The 21,611-nt window shown below is 39.8% G+C and overlaps 1 long non-coding RNA gene across 2 annotated transcripts in view; it reads right to left on the reverse strand.

The window, feature by feature from the left end:
- Positions 1-1,874: 1,874 nt before the first annotated feature.
- Positions 1,875-21,611, reverse strand: part of LOC308193388 — a 61,214-nt gene continuing 41,477 nt past the window's right edge. The window contains exons 3-4 of one of the 2 annotated variants that reach the window (XR_013949595.1): positions 4,507-15,962; positions 1,875-2,233 (exon numbers count right to left, since the gene is read on the reverse strand). This is a non-coding gene — a long non-coding RNA (uncharacterized lncRNA). Of the gene's footprint in view, positions 2,234-2,889; positions 15,963-21,611 lie in introns of those variants that run through there. The other variant, XR_013949596.1, reaches the window with a different exon arrangement.

Here is a 21,611-nt window from a genome sequence, read left to right on the forward strand (position 1 = left end):
CCTTCCCTTCCCTTCCCTTCCCTTCCCTTCCCTTCCCTTCCCTTCCCTTCCCTTCCCTTCCCTTCCTTCCCTTCCCTTCCCTTCCCTTCCCTTCCCTTCCCTTTCCCTTCCCTTCCCTTCCATCTCTTTTCTTTTTTCTACAGATCCTTAAGGGCAAACCACTACATAAATACGTCTTCTTTGTTTGAAATAATGGAAGCCAGGCCTACCTAACACTTGATTTTCTGAGCTATTTATAGATATGATCTTTAAAGCAGTATTAATATGATCCATTTCAGAATGACTGAGAATTTGGCTCAACTTTCTTGCCCCACCCAGGGCTATAGCTGTCAAGATTTCGAGTAATGAAACCAGTAGCATGAAATAGTAAATTTATTTTTCTTAGGTATGCACGCGTGCGCGCACACACACACACAGACTCGTAATAATTTCCTATGACATTTAAGAGAAGAAAAACTCTCATACATAATATTCAAAAGGTTGAATATTTGGCTACCAATTTTTTCAGAAATAACTATTAAAGTTGTAATCAAAAGTGTTCCAGGCCACAGGGTTGGGTGGTTAAATTACACACTGAGGGGAAGATGGGCTATGAACACTCAATGTGAGCTTTATTCTCTCCAAAAATTCTTTCATTAGGGAAAACCTAAGACAGGCAACCCAATTTTAAAATAAGAAAGTGCCATTTTTTTCTGTTGAACTGACCATCTTGAAGACTCAAAGGGTTCCAAGCATACTATTAATTTTTTACAATGTCAGCATGCTTTTTATAAACATTTTTTTTCTCTGAAATTTAACAGTCCTCTGTTTTGGAATATTTTATACTCCAGAGGAAAGATTTCACTTTCCCTGAAGTGGGGAACAGTATCATATTTAAGCCATACGATCTATTTTTAAAAATGCCATAAATATGGAACAAGCCCTTTCCAAACTGTTTGCTTTATAAACAGTGTCTAGCAAGAGCTGTAGCAAGGGCTTTGTTTTCTTCAGTTCTTAAAGGAGAGTTCTTGCATGAATTTTCTCTGCAAGTGTCAGGGTGAAGGCTCAGCACTGCTGCAGCCTCTTTAGGTCAGGAAGCAGACTGTCTCAGAGGGCTACATGGCTGGAAGATGTCCTCCTGCCCTTTCCCTTGCGGCTACCTCCTAGGTAAGCATTCCAAAGGACACAGAAGTCAGTAGGAGGATCTCCAGCAAGGAGAGTAAGCTTTCTTCAGAACATCTGAGCAGGGTGGGTGCTCCAGCGGGCAGGAGGAGCTGAGTTCCCTTAGGACTGACTGCATTCCTTCAGTCCCAGTTCTGCAGCATCACAGTGACCTGCGATGGTGTGTTACCAGTATGGTCAAAAATAATTATGAAGGGTGTCTTTCCTCTCTTCTTCAAATCATCTCAATCTGAAGAAACATAGCGAGGATAATGCTCTGAATATATAAGTCTGAAAGGTGATATAGCTTTAAAACCTACTCTATTACAGCTGGAATTAAAACATAGGAACTCATCTTTCAAAAATCGTTGCATCTTTCAAGCAATACTTTTCCCACCTCATCCATACAATATTCCATACTTTAAACCTTGAAAGTTTTAAAGACAACGTTTTGTTATAAACAAGCTACTCCTATTTGCTCTTCAGGATTACTTCATTGCTTTTTTAGCTGGGCTGATGGCAGCCAGAGGTCTTACTGACAGAGCTCACATACCCCTTCCTTACTGCTCCACCACCTCCAAAACAGCTGAAAGCACATTCCCGGAGTGATTGTTTGTAGCACAGACAGCATGAGCAGTGGGGGAGTGCTCCCCAGCACCTAGCTACATTCAGCAGGAAGGACCAGCCAAGCTGCAGCATGGTCCTGGTGCTGGTGGGCCAGGCAGACTGCCTTGGAGAGCAGCCTGGTGTCAGAACACCTGCTCACATGCTTGATCCTCCCTTGCCCTGCCTTACAAAGAGGCCTCATCCAATGAAACCGAATTTCTGGGATATTTATTTATTTATTTATCTTGTTTATAGGTGGTGTGGAAAAGGTATTGCCTGGTACAGGGCTGGAAGCAAAGAATTCGGTAGCTCACCAGAGAAATCAGTTACAGGCCTGGGATTTTTCTCCAGTGACCTAAAGGAATTTAACTCCTCCTCTCACATAAACAAGCCTTATGCTTGCCTAGGTAATAAAATAATTACAACCACACTTCACATACACATTACCATCTGCCCTTTTCTGTTCCGACAGCAGTTCTTCCACAGGCTTCAGTGAAAAGGAAAAAAAAATGATTAGTGGAGAACAAAAACATATCAGTAAAGAATAATGTGTGTTTCCTTATTAGATATACCAGGCCCTCTCCTCCCTCCTTATTCTAGTATGTACAGAACTATAAAACACAGAAATGTTCACAGGATAGTAAGTATTAAACGGCTGGTGTCAGCAAGCCAACAAAAATGTGAAGGACAGTATACAGAAGTGTTACTGGGGCTACCATTGTAAAGTATTCATTTTACAATGAATTTTAGAGTGAACCCCGTTTTCCCCCAAATAAATAAATAAATAAATAAATAAATAAATCTGTAGGTATGGTTAACACATAAATTGCTAGATTAACTACATTGTGCTCCATAAAACACAATTTCTTGGTGCCATCTGATGAAAATACAGCTCAGTCCTGACATATTTACAATAAGCACCAACACCCTTTATGTTTTGGTATTCTTCTTCATCACTTAGTTAATAACTTATATATTTCCTAATGTTCACCATGCCCAGCCAGGCATGAAGTCAAGAAGTCAGTTACATGTAGCATGTAAGCTGTTATTTTATCAGTAACCTTCAGATTCTGATTTTTTTTTTTGGGGGGGGGGGGGGGGGGTATTTTACCAGCTACACTTTTCTCTTATTCCTAGGGAAAGAGCAAAACATCCATTTGCCTTTGACACCAACAACTTGTTTACTATTAATCTAAGCTTTGCACGATATCACTGATACTGCATTGACACTGACAGGCATAGCACCAGTCATTGCCACTAAGGAGTCTAAGTGCACGTACATGGATGTGTGTGTACGAGTACGTGTGAGACAGAGACAGAAAATGTGTATGCAGTCTTCTCAGAGCAAACAAACTGGGAATCCTGTCATTTTCAATCCCTCAAGTGTGTGCACTGCACAAGGACTGACCTGTGTGTGAATTCATAGTAGAAACAGTGCATTCCTAACTCTTTGCTAGAAAAGTCCTGCCAAAAACCTAAGTAAATGGTGCAACGATTTTTCTCAATTAGGCCCCAAGGAGTCACAAGTAAGAAACAGGGGGACAAAGGAAAGTGGAAAGCATCTATGAACTGTATGTTCAAAAGTGAATTTATAAAAAATAAAAAAGGAAGGAGGGTGGGAATAGAGGGGTTTACAGCTTGGTCATTTTATCCCTTGAGTGCCATTAAGTGTTCCAGGCTGTGTGTATCTGGGATTGTGCCAGGTGTTTCATGTTTGCTCCATGGTGTTGCTGAACATTCCTGCTAATGGCCAGATCCTCCCTGACCTAAACCTGCTGACTCTTCCAGGTAAGACCTAACATTCAAGAAGGTGTTAGTGATGTGGGCTGAGCAGCAGCACTACAGCACAGGATCTGTTCCCTCTCTGCTCACTGCTGATGCATGCAGTCAATGCTTTAGGTCCCTAAGGACATTAAGTGGCCAGATCTTGAAACGCAACATTCTGGTTTTAATCTTGTCAGGTCCTCAGTGTTCATGCACCCAAGGGGACACCATCTGGACAATGAGTGCTGTCTGTCTGGATGGGGAAGACTGCAAGATCAAATCCTGATGTACAGCATGTACATCTTCAGCATCCTCTTCATTTCTTACATGGGATCCATATGGGCAGCGAGGAACACTACCATGGTTTGTCTGGGGTGATTGACATCTTAAACTTGTCATAGTTTTCCTCTCCTTGAAAATCTAATGGAAAAATATACTTTACAAAGTGTGGTGGTTTTACTCGGGTGGGCGGCTGAGCTCCACCACAATCGCTCTCTCACTCCCCCTCCTCAAAGAGGAACGGGAAGAAAATACAATGAAAAGGGCTCAAGAGTTGAGATAAGGACGAGGAGATCGTGCAGTAATTATCGTGATGGGCAAAACAGACTCAGCGTAGGGAGATAGTAAGATTTATTGCCTATTACTAACAAGCTAAAGAAGCGAGAAACAAAGGAACGAAAGCAAAAGCACCTTCTCCCCCATCCACCCTCTTCCACCTCTTCCCCCTGAGTGGTGCAGGGGAATGGGGGAATGGGGGTTACGGTCAGCCTATAGCGCTTCTTCGCCGCCGCTCCTTCTCGGTCACTCTCATCCCCTGTGCTGTGGGGTCCCTCCCACGGGATGCAGTCCTTGGTGAATTGATCTGATGTGGGCTGCCCACAGGCAGCAGCTCTTCAAGAACTGCTCCAGATATGGGTCCGTACCACGGGGTCCATCCCTCATGAGCAAACTGCTCCAACCTGGATCCCCCACAGGCAGCAGCTCCTGCCAGGTCACCTGCTCCTGCGTGGTCTCCTCTCCACGGGCTACAGGTCCGGCCCGGAATCTGCTCCAGCGGGGGTCCTCCACAGGCCGCAGTCTCCATCAAGTGCAGGTCCACCTGCTCCACCGTGGTCTCCTCCACAGGCTGCAGCGTGGAACCCTGCTCCACCGTGGTACTCCATGGGCTGCGGGGGCACAGCCTGCTTCATCATGGTCCTCACCACAGGCCGCGGGGGACTTCTGCTGCGGCGCCTGGAGCACCTCTCCCCCTCCTTCTTCACTGACCTTGGTGCCTGCAAGGCTGTTCCTCACTCCTCTCACTCTCCCAGCTGCTGTGTGGTGCAGCGTGTTTTTTTTTCCCCTGTCTTAAATATGCTCTCAAAGAGGCGCAAAGCAACATCGCTTATTGGCTTGGCTCTGGTCAGCAGTGGGGCCCTTACCTAACATGGAGCAGCTTCTAGATTCTTCTCACAGAAGCCACCCCTATGGCCCCCTGCTACCAAAACCTTGCCACGTAAACCCACTACACAAAGCTACAGGACTGGGCATTGACATGGAGTTATAACGCTTCTAAAGCATCCTTTTGTTTAAACTCCGTGGGTGTCTGCTCACTTACCATGAGCATTTTCTCTTGACTTTTGCTTAACGTGGAGAAAGCATACCGCAGTCACTCTGCAAGGATTCTGCAAATCCAGTTGTCTCATACGGAAGCATTAAATGGGACTATTCATGAACTAGCCCCAGATGCACTTCTGCTATGCACGTTTCAAAACATTTGGTGACAGTATTGTTGCTTCACCTAAACAGCTTGACACAGTACACTGAATGTTCTCTCTCCACACAAATTGCTTTGTGTTTCTTGATAAGCCATCTTTTCTCTGTTGCTTTAACTTTCTTCCAGGGATTGCTCTCTTGTATGCACCTCTTTTGACTGGAGTGGCTTAAGATTTTATTTTACCTTTAATGCCACTACTGTAACAAATTGTGCATGAGACTGACATTTTCTGGATATCGAGGCATGTAAAACTCCCACTTTTCATTGTCACTGTGTTGGACATGTTTTCCTAAGAAATATGGAAAGTGCTTGCTCTGAATTCCTGTCTCTAACCAAGTTTTTGTCCTCAGAGGGAAAGAATTGGAGTCTTTGTTTTTAATTGCAAATACATACCATTCTTCCAAATTGTTTTCCTTACTTGGCACTGTTTAGGTCGTTTCCTTGCTTCCCCTTTCCTCAGCAGGAGACAATATGGTCCTCCTGGCCCCTAAGAAACTAAAGATCTTTTGTGTTTCTGTTTATCTTGAATACCTAGGACTTTGCAACAGTTGGTCTTTTCCCATATAATAAGCCTGTATATCAAGGGTAATCACTTGGAAATGACATGTACTGAATGACAGAGAAACACACAAGGAAGAAGAAAACGGCATGATGCATATGTTGTCCAAACTTTCCCTCACCTCCTCTGTCCCCTCAAAAGTAAGCCCTCCACAAAACCCAAAGCTTGACATGAAGCATATGTGAAAGCAATAACTTGCTCTGGAGAATCTGTCTTTATGTTACCTTTTAAAATATTTCAGATAAATCAGTCAAGCAAACAATGGAAATCTAAGCTAAACCAGTTGGGCAGAACCTAGAAGCCCAGTGTTCCTGGAAGCACAGAAATAACATTCCCTATCAGCCAGCAATTTTTTTATTATTATTATTTTTTATTTTTAAAGAGCCAAATCTAATTGGTTGCGGGAGGGGATTGACACATTTACAGAATGTAACTGTTTTTAAAACACTCTCCAAGCTGCTCTTTATTTTTAAAGCACTGCTGCTCTTTCAATTAGGCACACGTTTAGCTGAAAGAATTGCCATACCAGCATTCAGGAGCCAAAAAGAGAAGTAATGTTTAAATGGCTAATTAGAGCCATGTCACAGCCCCACAGTAGCATAGGTAGGTCTCCAATGCTGCTAAAGCAAAAACTGGCTTCTGCCCCTACCTCCACCCATCCTCATTCACTGTGATGCCTATAATTATAATTATATTGTAGTGCTTGTTGGTGCCATATACATTACCCTTCCAAGCAGCACATCTGCTGCTTCTCAGTTTCCTCTAAAGACCTTGAGAGACAGGTTATGTAGCATCCTTGGAAGCAATTACCTGTCTACGGTTATTTTCTGCTAAGTATAAAGTAAGAAATTAAACAAATAAACAACAACAACAACAACAACAAAGGAATCCCCAGTACCATTTGCGTGATGGCCCCATACGTAGACGGGTGGCAATAAGTGCAAGCAAACTAAATGAGCTTAGAAATAATATGCTGGCAGAACTGTTGCCATCATTTCCTAAGAAATTTGGAAAAGCAAGGGTGATCATGTTGCTAAATCACAGACCTAGAAATCAAGTTCTCACTTCAGAAACTGTCAATGTTTCTCTCTGATCCTGATAAATACTTCAACCTTTCAGCTCCTTTAGTCTTTCAGTTTTCACATAGATAAAATACCCAGCCCATTTTAGCCCATGTTGTCCTCACCCTCTTCCAGCAGGGATTTTCCAAATGTCTCTGAGTTGTGTTAATAGTCTTCTTTGAAGTCTAGCACGCAAAGATTCCATCTGGAAGTGCAAATAATTAGTAATACTGGGTGGTTTTTGCCACTGAATTTCATTTCTTTTTGTGAGGTTCTCTGTAGCTGTTTGTGTTGCCTGATGGTCCCGTTCTGCAAAACTTCAGTGAGAATTTTGCCTGCTTTAAAACTGAGTCAACTGTGACTCTCATTTGTTAAAGGTTAGGCACCACTGATGTAAATCTGTGCAAAATACAAGGAGAATATGTTGCAGCTCAAGAAATATACCAAAAAGAAAAGGTTTCTTGTGTTAGTAAATGCACATAAGCTAAACTTTACATTTGAAATGCTGGTCTCCTGTGGACTCAGAATATATTTTCCGTATGTCCATGTGTTGGAAGTTTCATAAAATGTTGAGCACATATATTTAAAATAGCTCTGACAATGTATAAAAAACCTCTAAAATATTATGACATGGCCAATTTCCATGCTTTTTAAAATCAATGACATGACACAATATATTTTATGCGTGGAAATATACATCATAAATATTGGCCAATGTCATAATATTTTTAATGTTTTATATGTTGTCAAATCTGCTTTAAACACAGTATGTGTGCTCTACATTTACTGAAACATAACTCAGAGAGATGCAGGAAATCAACTATATTCTTTTTCCATGTGGGTTTATTATGTATTTTATAGGTTTTGTTGCTCCTTACAACACAAAGTCTTTTTTTTTCTTATTTTTACTTCTTTTGCTTTCCTTCCTCCTTTCCTTCTTTCTTTCTTGATTACTTGCTTCCTTGCTTTCTTTCACTTGATTACATGCTTGTTTGCTTGCTTTTTCCTCTGCTATTCTTGAACAAGATGAATGTTCCTTGAAAAACAAAAACAGATTTTGTAGTTATCTGCTTACCACTTTTCTCTTAGCTGTGTCTATGACCCAAGTAACTTCAAGTCATGGACAGGTATTAATCATGTCTAACCAGCTGCCTAACACTGGGAGTGAGTTGTTTGTATACCCACTTTAAAAACAAGGAAATAGCTGCCCTCCCCAGAGAGGCCAGAGCTTGAACCCTCTCAGCCCAGCCAAGGGTCTGTGCAGTCAGTCAGACTCAGGGACATCACAAGTACAAGCAGAGCATCTGAGGTCATGCAAGACCAGAAAATCCTTTTCTTTGCAAGGCAATTTAAATACAAGGCAATGAAACTTTGAAAGGCACAGTAAAAGTTCAGCTCCTTAAAGCTTTCTTGTCCCCAGGCTGGTGATTGTCACCTGCCTGGCTTCCAAGGGGCCTGGCCAGATTCGGTGTGGCCTGGCCAGGTACTGTCACAGCCATCCTCAGAGGACATCCCTGACTTCAGTGGGCACAGCAAAGTGTTCAAACATGCCTCCCATGTTTCCCAGTGGGTCAGACCCTTCAGCCTTTTCAGTGACCCAGGCGTGACTAAACACTTGTCCAACTCTCCGTAGCACACTCTCCCACACCCAATGGGAAAACAATAATGCAGAGTGGAAGAGCTTTGTCACCATGTAATGCTATGAGCTAAAATTTGTAAGTATACCACGAAAGATACATTTTCTGACAAACATAGACTGAAATCGTGGCCCCACTGAGGTGAATAGGAAAATCATCATAGAGCTGAAAAAGCAGAAGGGTTTACCTCTGTACTTCTTGTTTATCAGAAGTGACTATTAGTTTCTACTGCAGATACCTCTATAAAAACATCCTAGCTACATATATATATTAAAAAAAAAAAAAAAGGAGCCACAATAAGGTCATCAGGTCACACAGATTACTTTTACATTTATTTTTTTAATAGAAAAAGAATATTTATGTAATTAATGATGTTCCTAGGGTGAAAGGGAGTGGTATAGTAGCTAAGAAAGGAATAATAATAATATATATACATATATTTGAAAGTGTTGTTTCGTGTGTTTTTTTTAATTTTATTTTATTTTTTCAGGTTTTTCCCTTTCCTTTTTTTTATTCTTTCTCCATTTTCCCTTTAGAAATGGAAGGGAAGCTTAATTAAAACAACTTGTTCTGCAAGCAGCAGAGCTAATGAAACCTTGTTTCCTGTGGGTTTTTGTCCTATATCCCCTGCTGTGATAACCTTGCCTCCATTCTCATATTCTCCATGGCTGCCCTTGCTACCATACCCTCAATTCCCCAAAACAACCACTCAAATGATTTCAACACTCCCTCCATTTCTCCACTATATTCTTAAAAATCTACTCTACACGTGTGCTACTGTGTCCCCAGTTCCTTCCTAAACCACTGATTTTGTCAGAGGTTGTAGCAACTTCATTGTCTTGGTGACTGGCAACCAGCCAGATAGTTCATACATCTTTAAAATTGGTACTTAATCCTTACTCCAGTATCTTGCATCAATCTTAGAGAAGCCTATTCTGCAGAGACCCAGGGATTCAGGAAATAAATATAATTTAATGTAACTTTATTCTATAATGTTATAAATGCAAAAGAAACATGAGGAAAAAAAAATAATGTGAATGAAAATATGGAAAATATGTTCCAGAATAGCACCCCATAAGGGTTCACATCTATACTCAGACCCATTAAATATTTTACTGTGAAAAAATTTTGCAACTGCATTGGCACAGACAGCCCAGCTTTTGAGCCAGGCCTTGGTCCCGTTACAAAAATTACTACTGGAATCCCTGACAGGGTGAGGAAACCTGGAAACCAGAGCCTGGGAATTCAGTAGGTGGGCACTGAGCACTAAGTCAGCATATATTTTGAAAGAAAAGTGTTTGTATCTGCAGAAGCAATAATCCAGAGTTGAAGAGACCCTGTGCTCTGTGGATGATGGGTGTTTTGTATAGGGAGGCTCCCTGGAGCACAAGAGACATGGAGCTGCTTATGTGTCCATGTGTGAGGTGAGGGTGGAGCAGGCCATGTTCGTTTAAGAGATGTTACTAGGATGCCTGGGTCAAACCCAACACACTGTTTCTTCCTTTGTTTTTGTTTCTGAAGTACATGTAATTGTGCAGCTTTGACCCGCCCCAACAGGATGGCTTTTCATCTGAAGTGATGGCTCATTATATGCCTTCCAGCTTCAAACAGCTAGGATAGGGTGTGAGCCTGAGTGCAGATACTCAACCCTTTCCAAAAACCCAGACCTTTTCAAGTGCTTTGCATCGGTCATCCAAAAAGCAAAGACACTGGCAGGCATTTTAAAAACAGTCACTTTAAAAACATTCTGGATGAGAGTGAGGGTGGCTGCACAGAATCAGCCTGAACATCACTGCAAGTCTCTGCAGTCAGCCTCCGAGTATGCTCTTAGCAGATGTGAGCTCTTCCTCTGCCTGTGTTTGAAGGCAACCCAAACCCTGTAAATCTCATTGGTATGGAACCTGCAGGTCCTGCAGATGGGCAGGAGACATGGAGGTAGGCTGAGCTTGCACTGATGGGCTTTCCTAGTGCTCAGAAGCATAGCCAGCACAAGTTCATGTCTTTCTGTAAAAGCGCTCATCGCCATCTCATATGAAATAAACTTCTCCAAGAGTAACTGAGCTCCATCCACCACTAAGCAAAGAGCAAATACAGTATTGCCAAAATTAAACTATGGAGTACTTCCCAACCTTAACTGACCTTATTCATATGTATAAGCCAGTAGGTCATTCAGCAGATGCCTGCTCAGGACTAAAACTCATCTCCTTCTCCGTGACTGAGAACAGCCTTAATAATGTTGTCCTAGTGTGCTGCACCCAGTTTCCAGCATTGTTGTTCTAGCCAGTGCATCTCAGCACCTGCAGCACTTTGTAGCTAACTCCTGGTTAACCACCTAACAATTGTTTCCCTTTTAACGTAGGTAAGAAATACCTATTTCAAATAAGACAAATTAAAATAAAAAGAGTTATCTGTTTTAAGTAATGTGATGGAAACCAAAAAATTAAATTTTTAGGTCCTCATTGCTCACCTTCTTTTCATTAATTTACTTTAATCCACTTTATCGTTTTGACTTACCTCTTCCAGAGCCAAAAGTTACTCCAGTCAAGCGACAAGAACAAAATGTGCATAGTAAACATGTGAAAGAGCAAATTTTTTAATGCATTTCTCTTGTCATCTCGGGAACACATACCTCCAGTGTTGGTCAGTAATTCTGAAACTGGATGGAAAAAGAAAGAGATGGGGAAAAGCTTTCTTCTGGGAGGTGGGCATGGAAGAAAAGGAAGAAAGGAAAAAAGAAAATATAAATACTTAAGAGGTACTGGCCTAAATATAATTAGCTGATGTACAGAGACATAAAAATATCAGAAAAGACAGGTTTGCTGAAAACAGAAAGCTGAGACAGAACACGAAGCAAAATTAGTGCCATCAAGAAACAGCATGAATGAATTCTGGAAATATTTGCGGAATCTCTTACAATATTTATCACTCTACATTAAGCCATCCAAGACAAGTGTCCAGAAAAAAAAAAAAAAAAAAGAGAAAAAAAAAAGAGGAAAATGTTGTTTGATTTTTTATTTTTTTTTCAGGAGAAACTTTGTTGTGAATGTTGCTAGGATATTATTTCTTTTTCTTCAGGGAAAGACAAGATTTTCTTGATGTTTCTAAGAGCTGATCCTTGCATTAAAATTTCTGCATCTCATAGATTAGCTAGAGGCACTTGGATTTAATACATAAATCATTATTCCAGAAGTAGTACTCTAGATAAAAATGGTCCCCTTACACCCATACAGAATGTTTCATTGTTCTCTAATAATTAATAATAATAATTTTTAAAAATGGACAGATAACAATGAATAACATAGTGCAACAACTATTTAAAAGACAAGGTCTCCCAGTATAGCAGCTTACTGTGCAATAGAGAGAGACAACATGAAGACAGAGATCATCAACTTATGCAGCTAAGTTTGTAAGGAGTGAGTGAGTGTACCATCATGTCAGCCATTTCTGTGTGGCTGGGATCAGAGCCCTGGAGCGGCACCTTGCTCTTGCTTTGCACAGAATAAACACACTGCTACTTGACTGAACGGAGAGCAAAGCAGAGGAAAACCACAGAGCTTGGATAATTGCACTTGAAAAGAGAGGAATAGCAAGCAACCTGGGTGCACAGCTCGGAGATCAGATTCCTCCACACTCTCCCCAGGTGCTCTGAGAGAGCAAGAACAATTACAGATACAGCCAGAGGGAGAGCGCAGGGAAAGGGGCAAGAGAGGAACTGCCAAAAACAACCTTCCACAAGCTGCAGAACGAGTGATTGAGAAAACAGAGCCAGAGCACTACACATAAGGCCACACGTATGAATCTCAAACAGAGCAGTGAGTGGTGACTTCAAACTGCTGAGCTTTCTGTGGAGGGTGAGAAACCCCACTACCTCTTAGTTCTGGTATAAGTATTCTTCCACATGCCACATCTTATATCCTGCTGTAATTGTGTCTCAGTGAGCCATGCCCATGCTGCATATGTACTTTCCAGCCTGCCCATATGCTTCTTAAGTGGTGAGCTCATCTAAATCATCCCTCTCATTTCCCTCCTACAGAAACTATTCATGGCCCATCTATTTCTATTCTGACCAGATCACTGATGTTCCACAGGACTCTGTGGAGCCAACCCTACCAAGATAATTGTCAGATTTGGAATTGGTTAAGAAAAGCTTGTCACAAAAATATTTGCTTAGAAGAATCCAAGAGGTTCTCAAATTCTAGTGAACATCAGGTGATTGTTTTTGCCAACATGTGCCCTCAGTTCTTATGACACAGCTTTTTTATACAGCTTTATATACAGCTGTAGGCACGGTGAGCATTGACCTCTCTAAGACCATGCTAGGTTCACTCTGTATCAGGCTGACAAAAGCTGACATGCAGACATGCAGGTGAACTCAGGTTGTCATGTACAAGTCCATTCATGGACAGAAGTACTCGGCATACACAATGGGGGAACAAATTGTCATAAGTGCTCATGGCCAAATTTCCAAATGCTCCGTTTCCACTGCAGAAGCCAGAACTTTAAAACGTTTTCTAGGTCTCTAAATAACGGACTGTACTTTTATATAACTTCAACCCAAGTGGCTGAGGTCACTTGACAGTGTGGCCACTCATTTAAACATCCAAAGAGGTACGAAATCCTTCTGAAAAATCACATCTAAAATGTGCTCATTCAGAGGATTTGAAAATGGGTATGAAAAGAGTGAAAGAGGCTCAAGTACATGAAAAAAGACATGTTTAGAGGAGATCTCCAAAACAATTCTAAGAGTTTCTGATTCAAAGCAGCATGTAAGTCTGTATTCAGCCTTTTCTGAACAGTACATTTTTGGTAGAGAACATCAACATTTTGTCTGGATGAGTGGAAGGTATAAGTAGAATTAATTGACATTGTCAGAATTTTGATGGCAGCATGAATTTTTATGAAAGAGGATTAGAACAGAAAGTCTTTATCCCACTCCAACTATAACAACTACAGGAGCCTGTGCTGTGCTTGAGCTACACAGATAAATATATCTACCAAAAGCAGGACTACATGCAGCAAGAGGCTTATGGGCCACAAGACTTCCTTGCACCCACATAAATATGAGAGACTTCCCTGTCTCCAGAGTATAAAAGAAACAGTGACTATAACCAAACAGGGAAGAAATGTCTTGAGTTCTCATCCGTACATGGCACTGAGCTGGAATGGAGAGGGACTGTCCCTTCCTTGTGCAGCAAAAGGGAAAAGAGATAATCAGATATATCATGCTACAGTATTGTGTAGGGGGAAGATAACTAACTAAGATACCTAACTGATTTTCTTTTATTTTTTTTAATGGAGTAATAGGTGGATTTTGAAGGATGTCTATTCTACAAGAGTGAAGTGTATTGTTTGGAGTGATCAAATGGGGTGTAGCTATGAATGATGGAACAAAAACTCAGGAAGGAAAATTCAAGATAACTATCAGGAAAAACTTCCTAATGGTGTGATATACAGCCTAATACTGTGGAATAATCTTCTAAGAGAAGAGGTGGAAGCCCAGCTGAATGAGTAATTTTAAAATTAGACTGTAGGAAACAATTCAACATTGGCAAGGGAAATGGACAAGATGACCTCATCAGCCTTTTCCATCTCATATTTCTATGGTTCTGAGGAAAGAGAACAATAAAAAGCCACTGCACAGAATCAGTCCCAGAGGGAGTTGCAATGGGATAAATGGGATCAGCTATTAAAAGATGTAGATTGCAAAAGAGACTGTGAAAGAGGAAAAGTGGATGTGAGGAAAGATGAAGTCATTGATATGTTTAGAATGTAGACTTGGAGGCAATGATAGGCAAAGTCCTGGGCAAGGAATATAAAATCAGAATAGACCAGCTTCAAAGGGATAAAAGACAGCAGAGCATGAGGTAGGGAGGCTGGGCAATTTTACATGGAATATGTATTTACTTAGCTGGTCCCAGGAGTGTGGCTCATAGTCAGTAAGATTGTCAGGGCAATGCCATTTTTAATACTTAAAGACCATGTAAGAATGTAAGGGCAATACCCAGGTTTTTGGAAATATATCAATAAGGGTGCTATTCTTTTGCTTCAAAACCATGCATATCTGCTGGTCTCACCAGCATTTACAACAAAGGAAGTCTCTACTCATTTCGCTGGAGGTTTCAGGGTATAAGGATTTGTCTTCTGATCCACTGCCATCATGGACTTTTTTTCTCAGTCACTACTGAGCAATTAAGCACATTAGGTTTTCCTTTTGCTCATACCATATATGAACCTGGCTCTTTAGTATTTATTGGAGAATAGAGCACTGCAAGAAAGAATAAGGTTCAGAATTCAGCTTCATCCAGCACAGGTAATTAAACAACTATATAATTATTTTCCTTTTGGGAGCTGAAAATAAACATCAGCTTTAAATAAACTGGTAATAAGACTACTCAAATTGTAATTGTGAAACTAAAAATATAACGTGTTTAGGCCATTTTGGTAAGGGTTGGGAGTGATCTGTCCCTGATTTTTGCAAGTGGATTCATTGCTTATAATTAATCTACCCCATTGTCAGGAAACTCCCAAACAGTGTCTGTAATTTTTGGTATATCACAGGCCATGAGGTATATTTCTGCTTATTGACTGGATGCCTGGATCCTTTTCGGCAGTAGCATAGCAAGTGACATGTAACAAACTTTATTGTGCAGATTTCATGAAAATTCCAAAAATTATAGGTGTTTTCATGAATACATAGTGACCTTTGGAGCAATTGCAGAAGACAAATATTGTCAGCCACACAAAGAAGTCAATCAATTGTGAACAATTTACACATAGATCAATTTCTCCAACTGGTTTTAAGACATAAGAACTAAAGTGTGGGTAATTAACTAAAAATCCTATATGGTTCAGTTAAAAACTCAGGGACCACACTAGAAAATTATGAATTCCTATCGTACTAAAAAGTGCTTTTGTCATAGTTGTTGAAATACCTTTCTAAATTGTAAGTAATAAGAGTCATTGTTCATTGTATATCAAAGAATCACTTGTTTTAGACAACACTAAAAGGACATGGTGCCTTTAAAACAAAATGTATGACTTCTAACATGGGAAAGTTTTCCCTTTAAATTAATGTCATCCAATACAGCAGATAGAAACTAAGTTTACAGAAAAAAAAAAAAAAACATGGGAAGGGAACTTAATTCATAATGAGCGACATTACCATATTTATTTTATGTTTATCCTCAGGAGTACAACAATTACAAGTTTTATCAATTTAAACATAATGCAATGCATTGGGCTAAAAATGTAACCTATATAGCAATTGGCCTGAGAATAGTAACCAATAGTTACTGTAGTATACGTCAGGTATTATTTCATAATTACAAATAAATTTGAAGTAGAAAAGTACTCCACCTCTACAGTCCCTTGCTCATAACTAAACAGTTGTTGAAATCCAGAGCCAAGTCCCAGTCTGTAGCAGGTGCAGAAATTCATTCCTAAATGAAAGAAAACATTATTTAAAGGAAGAACTACTTATTTAAAGCATACATTATGAAATACTATCATATGTATAAAAATATGACTTCTGTGCTTTGTTATATCATGGAATATATATCTGAAATAGTTTCATTATATCTTAGACAACAGCCTACAAAAGCCCTACAGTTAAACAGCATTTAAGATATGATTTACTTGCACATATTTTCCCATTTCTATTATGTCTCTCTTTTCAGAAGTTACCTGATCTGTTTAGTTTCATTTCTGCTTTACCTATCTGAAGCTGTCGATTCTCATGTCTATCATATTATTATGTATTACTGTTGGTTTTGCCAATTGTCACTATGAATGTTTTTTTCTTGGTAACACAAATGAAGATCTAGAAATCTGTACCGTGCATAAAGTCAGATAAAGTTTCTTCAGACACTTTCCAACATAACTAATAGAACATTATTTTATAATCTTTTTTTCAAATGAGTAACATCATTTTGAGGGCACTTAAATGAGGGAAGGTTGCTACCATCAACAAAGTTTAGAACACCTGTTCTTTAAAATGAGGTCTAAAAGGAGATATAATAAAGCTAGCTATCAGCGGGCACAAATTTGTACATGGGAGTTACAAGTGGACCCAGAAAATATAGGTTAATGACAGAATACTGAATGACTGTGGCAAAATAAAATTAATAAATAAAAAGAAGAAGAAAGCACGGTAAAGAAAAACAAACCCAAGAGTACTGAATGCAAGAAGTGAACATGTGCTAAACAATGACTGGAGTTTAAAGATTTTTTTCTGTATTTTTCTGTACATTCTGTATATTTTATGTACGATTTCATAAAAACATGCCTTTGTTTGATATGATTGTCTGAAAAAAAATCAATTACGTCATAATGGACCATCTTGAAATACTTTACCTAAGTAAAAGAATGAATCAATTTCACAGTTAGAGTACGCTAACAAAATTAATCTTAATTCATTCCCAAAAGCTCTTTGAGGCCTGATTTTTTTGAAGTGTTTTCTCTCTCTTACACCTACTGCCTGTAGACTCATGAGCCACTGGAATAAAAATGCCTGCTGAAATGAGTATGTTTTTCTTGAACTGAGATTTTCTAGCATGAAACAAAGTAAGGCCGCCATGTCACTGTTTAATTATTCAGCCCTTAAGCTGTCTGTTAAAGTTCAGTGTAGTTACTGCCAGAGGGGATAACTTTAGTGGTCTAAACCTCTGGTCTGAACAGACATCCTGGAACCATAAGGTTCAAATATTGGCAGAACAGAGCAAGTTCTTCATCCTTCTGTGGTAGCTGTGTTTTACTGCTACACAGTTTATTGAGAAGGGGTCTTTAAGCTGTGTCCTTAAAACCCAGAGCTCATGTGAAAATTAAAACTCCCATGCTGCTTTCCATAAGACCATGAGCCTGTCCCAGTGTCGTGGGCCAAAGTTTCCCATTCATCCACTGCTGTGTTTTATGCTGCTCGTTTGTCGTCATTTACTGCAGGGATGGCTGCATTTCAGCAACACTACTGTGAAAAGAAAAGCACTGTGGGAGCCTTTGTGATGAAAACTGCTATACTGAAGTAAATCACAATTATCATTAACACATACGTGAGCCACTTTAAATACATTCTGTCCAGACCACAGTCAGATCCACTGAAGACTAATCAAATTACCTACAATTTATAATCCTCAGCTCACTCTGCAGAGCTTGGGGATTGTTTAGTACCTCATGTATTTAATGCTCAAGCCCTGCGGTGATATTACCTATTATCATGATTTAATACTGATCAATGCCCTCCTATTCCTGGCAATAACAACTATTAGTTAAAGAGGATACTATACTTTAGGATGTACTGTAGGATACTAAAGAGTATACTGTAAATATATTTGGAGCATTTCTTGCTAATTTTTGTGTTAAAGTTCTGTTGGTTAATATTCTTGTATGCTTTATATACACATTATTAACTGCTTTCTGGCTGAAAGTATATTCTGTCCCAATGAGGATATTTTCTATGTGCCTATACATGAATGATATGTATAGATGAGTCTGCTGACAAATAAATATTTAGAAGAATATGTCTGTGCATATACAAGTGCATACACATGTGCATACACAATGTCCATAATGCATTTATACCAAATAAATATGAGTCCACGTTAAGTACTTCACAGGCTATATGGTCATGGGTCAGTACAAGCAGTGCAGAAACAACCTCTAGGGTGGAAAGCAGGAGACATTCTGCACTAGCAGTGCTATACAACTGTGTTTGTGAAAGGGGAAATGAAGCCTTCCAAATTAAACTGCTGTAAAGTTTAGATAGGCAATATTCAACTACCAGAGTTGAACTTGGCTGTTATTCTGAGACCTTAATCCTTACTCTTGCATAAGGTCCTGTCTGACCTTTACAACGATAAATGGCTTGTTTCTGGTTGTACATCTCATTCAGAAGATAATAATGTTCACCTTGCACAGTAGTGCTCTGCCACAAAAACTTTAGCTAGATGCTTGCCTGTTCTGACTGCTTCTTGTAGCTCCACAGCTGTGCTTTGGTTTGCTTACTTCCAGTCAATTCACCATTTGCTTCACTTGTCATCCCTGATGGCTTCAGAAAGTCCAAACAGACACAAAGCTGCTGTCAGTTAGCTATTACAGGAGCCTGTTACAGGAAATGGTATGTGATAGAAGAGCTGACAACAGCTTTTACAAAGCACAGGAGTTCTCATCACACAGAACCGAGTCAGAATAATATAGGTATTGACTGAATCTACCTTATCCAAGATAAAAAATAAAAATAAATAAATAAATAAATAAGCTTATAAAATAGCTTGAGTGAAAGAATGGGGTAATGGAAAGTCCTGCCAGAACTAAAGCTTTGCAAAACTGTGTTGAAGAAGTGAAGGGAACTTTAACAGTGCTCTGCTCTGTGCCTTCAAGTAATGAACATCCATGAAATTAAGACAGAAAACATACTTATTTTCTCATAGCAGCAGATTCTGGAACATATCCAAAATAGTTTAGGTGTAGGGGCATATACCTTGAGACTGCATTATAATAATTATCAGAGAAGCTACTCATTCTGAAACTGATACATGCAAGCTGTGCATTCTTTCAGAGGAAAAGGAGAAAACATGGAAGACTTCCCAGATAATGAGAGTGGATGAACCAATCTGCTAACACGAGGAAGAGCTTGTAGAGCTTGTGACAACTGAAAAGTGATTTTGGAGCCTGGAGCAAAACACCCAAAACACCTTTGATGAACTCATGTCAACACAGACTGATTTCACCAAATCACGGTTAGCCTGACCCTTATATTGTTTCTAAAACACAAACATAAACTTAATGATAAACTTGATGACAAACTTAATCTCACCAGATAAAAAGACCTGAGTCAGAACTGCACATGCCCAGAGTATGGTCACTGGACATTTACAGATTCCAAAACATTTAAAGGCCTGATGTTGCTCCACATGCTTACAAGCGTGATCCATTGACCTTAGCAACATCACAACGTTTCTCATTTTTCTAATGACCTTAGGAATAAAATAAAAAGTAATATTAGAATTTACACAGCCCTTATATTCCTGGAAAGCACTTGGCTAGCACAGCTGTTTCCAGTACCTGAAAACAACCCAACGGGAACAAAACTTTTTGGTTAGCAGAATGAGCCTGGCTCCCAGTATGGGAGATCTGCATTCATTTCTCAGCTCTAACACTAATACTCGGTGTGTTGGGCAGCCCAATACCACATTCCTTTTTAAGCTGGGGAAAAAAATTTCTCTCCTTCTTTACCCCTATTATTTTCCTTGCTTTTTACATAAGTTTACCACCTGGACTGTAATCTCCAGGGACAGAAAGAGCATGTTTCGTGCTAGTGCAGTGCAGGGCAGAGCAGAGCCTGTTTGTACTCCTGTAACAAACAAGAACACAACTGAAAGGATGAAGATGATACATTTTCAACTTAAATCAACAACCTCACTAGCAATGCCTCCAGGAACATTTATCCACTGCCAGTAATTCCTCTTACCTGCCAGAATCTGTTCCACTGAATCTGGAAAGTGTTTCTTTCGAACTGGATGGACTGTGGAAATGCCTATTTGCCTATTTGCTACATCAAAACTCTTGCTCTTTTGAACTGGATGTGTGAAAATAAACAAAAAGATCAAATAAACAAAAAAAATTTTGAATGTTACATGTGTATGCTTTTTTTTTTTTTAACCACCCTACCACCAGAAAAACTATCACATATTCCTCACAGTTTGATTACAAGACATCACATCTCAACTGACCATTCAGGAAGGTTGCCCTAGGTACATAATGTGACTATTAAAGAGTAGGACATATGACAGCACTTTCACAACTACAACATCTTGTCAAAAGTATTTGCAAGTGCCCCTTCCTTAAGAAGAGAAAAATATTTATACAATGAATGGTGAAAATTCTCTATTTTTCAGAAATATCTTGATTCACAGTTTATTGTGTTAAATTTTTTCCTAAATTTACTCACTACTCTGGTCATTGTATCAGGCTGTCCCGCTCCGCTGCAAGGCTGAGCTAATAGTTTATGAAGCTGCCATTCTCCACAATGGCTAGAAGGAGGGAGAAGGAAAGAAAGGGGAGCCAAGAGCTGAGGAGAAGGATGTAGTGGAATGAAAGATGATCAGGGAAGGGAAAGGGAGAGTCTGTTTTGTTAATGCTGTTCTGGCCACCTCTCATGTCTTCCTCTTGAATTTTTTAAGTTCTTCAGCTGCATGTATTTAGTTTTCTGGCTGCTTTTGTTTTTTGGCTACCCAGCCTCTCTCTTTGCATCTACTCACTTTTTTTTTTCTTTAAGAAATTTTCTTAAACTTTTCCGGCCACGTCTCTCTCACATTGTGTGGCCGCTTTTCTTAGCTTCCTTGCCAGGCTCTTAACCAGGGCTTCTTGACTTAGACCTCCCCCTACTGCTAGATGCTGTTATCAAGCTTCAGAAAACTGCAACATAATATGGGCATACAGTATCAAACATACTTACATGGGCAGTGAGGTATTTCATCTCCACTGTCAATGCATGGTGATGGGAACTGATTTGCCTGGCCCCTTTCTGATCTAACAGATCACACAACAAAACTCTGGAGAAACCAAGTCCCTCAGAAAGCTCTACCTCTCCTGACAAATCAATGCACAACAAGGGGTAGAGCAGCCAAGGCAAGACAGTTCCTAAAACACCCTCAGTGCCAGGGCAGAGGCCTTCAGAGTGCAACATGAGGTTCAAGGTGGCACACTCCAGGTGCTTTGCTATTGAGTTCCTGGGATCCGTCCTCTAGTCTAGGTGTACAAGCTTGTGTAGACACACGGATTTATCCATCAATTAGCCAATTTATCTATAGCAGTTTTGAGGTTGTATAAAGTAAGGTCTATTCCTGTGATCCTTAGATATCTATATAACACCTCTGTAGGCACTTTATATGCCCATCTGTATACAGAGTCTCAGAGTAGGAAAATGGGAATTATGAAATCAAGAGTATAGAACCGGTTCCTGTAGCACCACCTCATAACTCCAAAAGAATGCAATTCACCAATGTAATTAAATACAGTCTTAATCTTAAACATACACTTTGGCATGAGAATGGCACTGTTTATTTCACTTGTAATATTTGTTCTGAAGTGCAAAC

Source organism: Anser brachyrhynchus (genome assembly GCF_964034855.1).
Source record: "Anser brachyrhynchus genome assembly, chromosome: 3".
In the NCBI taxonomy this organism is placed as follows: Eukaryota; Metazoa; Chordata; class Aves; order Anseriformes; family Anatidae; genus Anser; species Anser brachyrhynchus.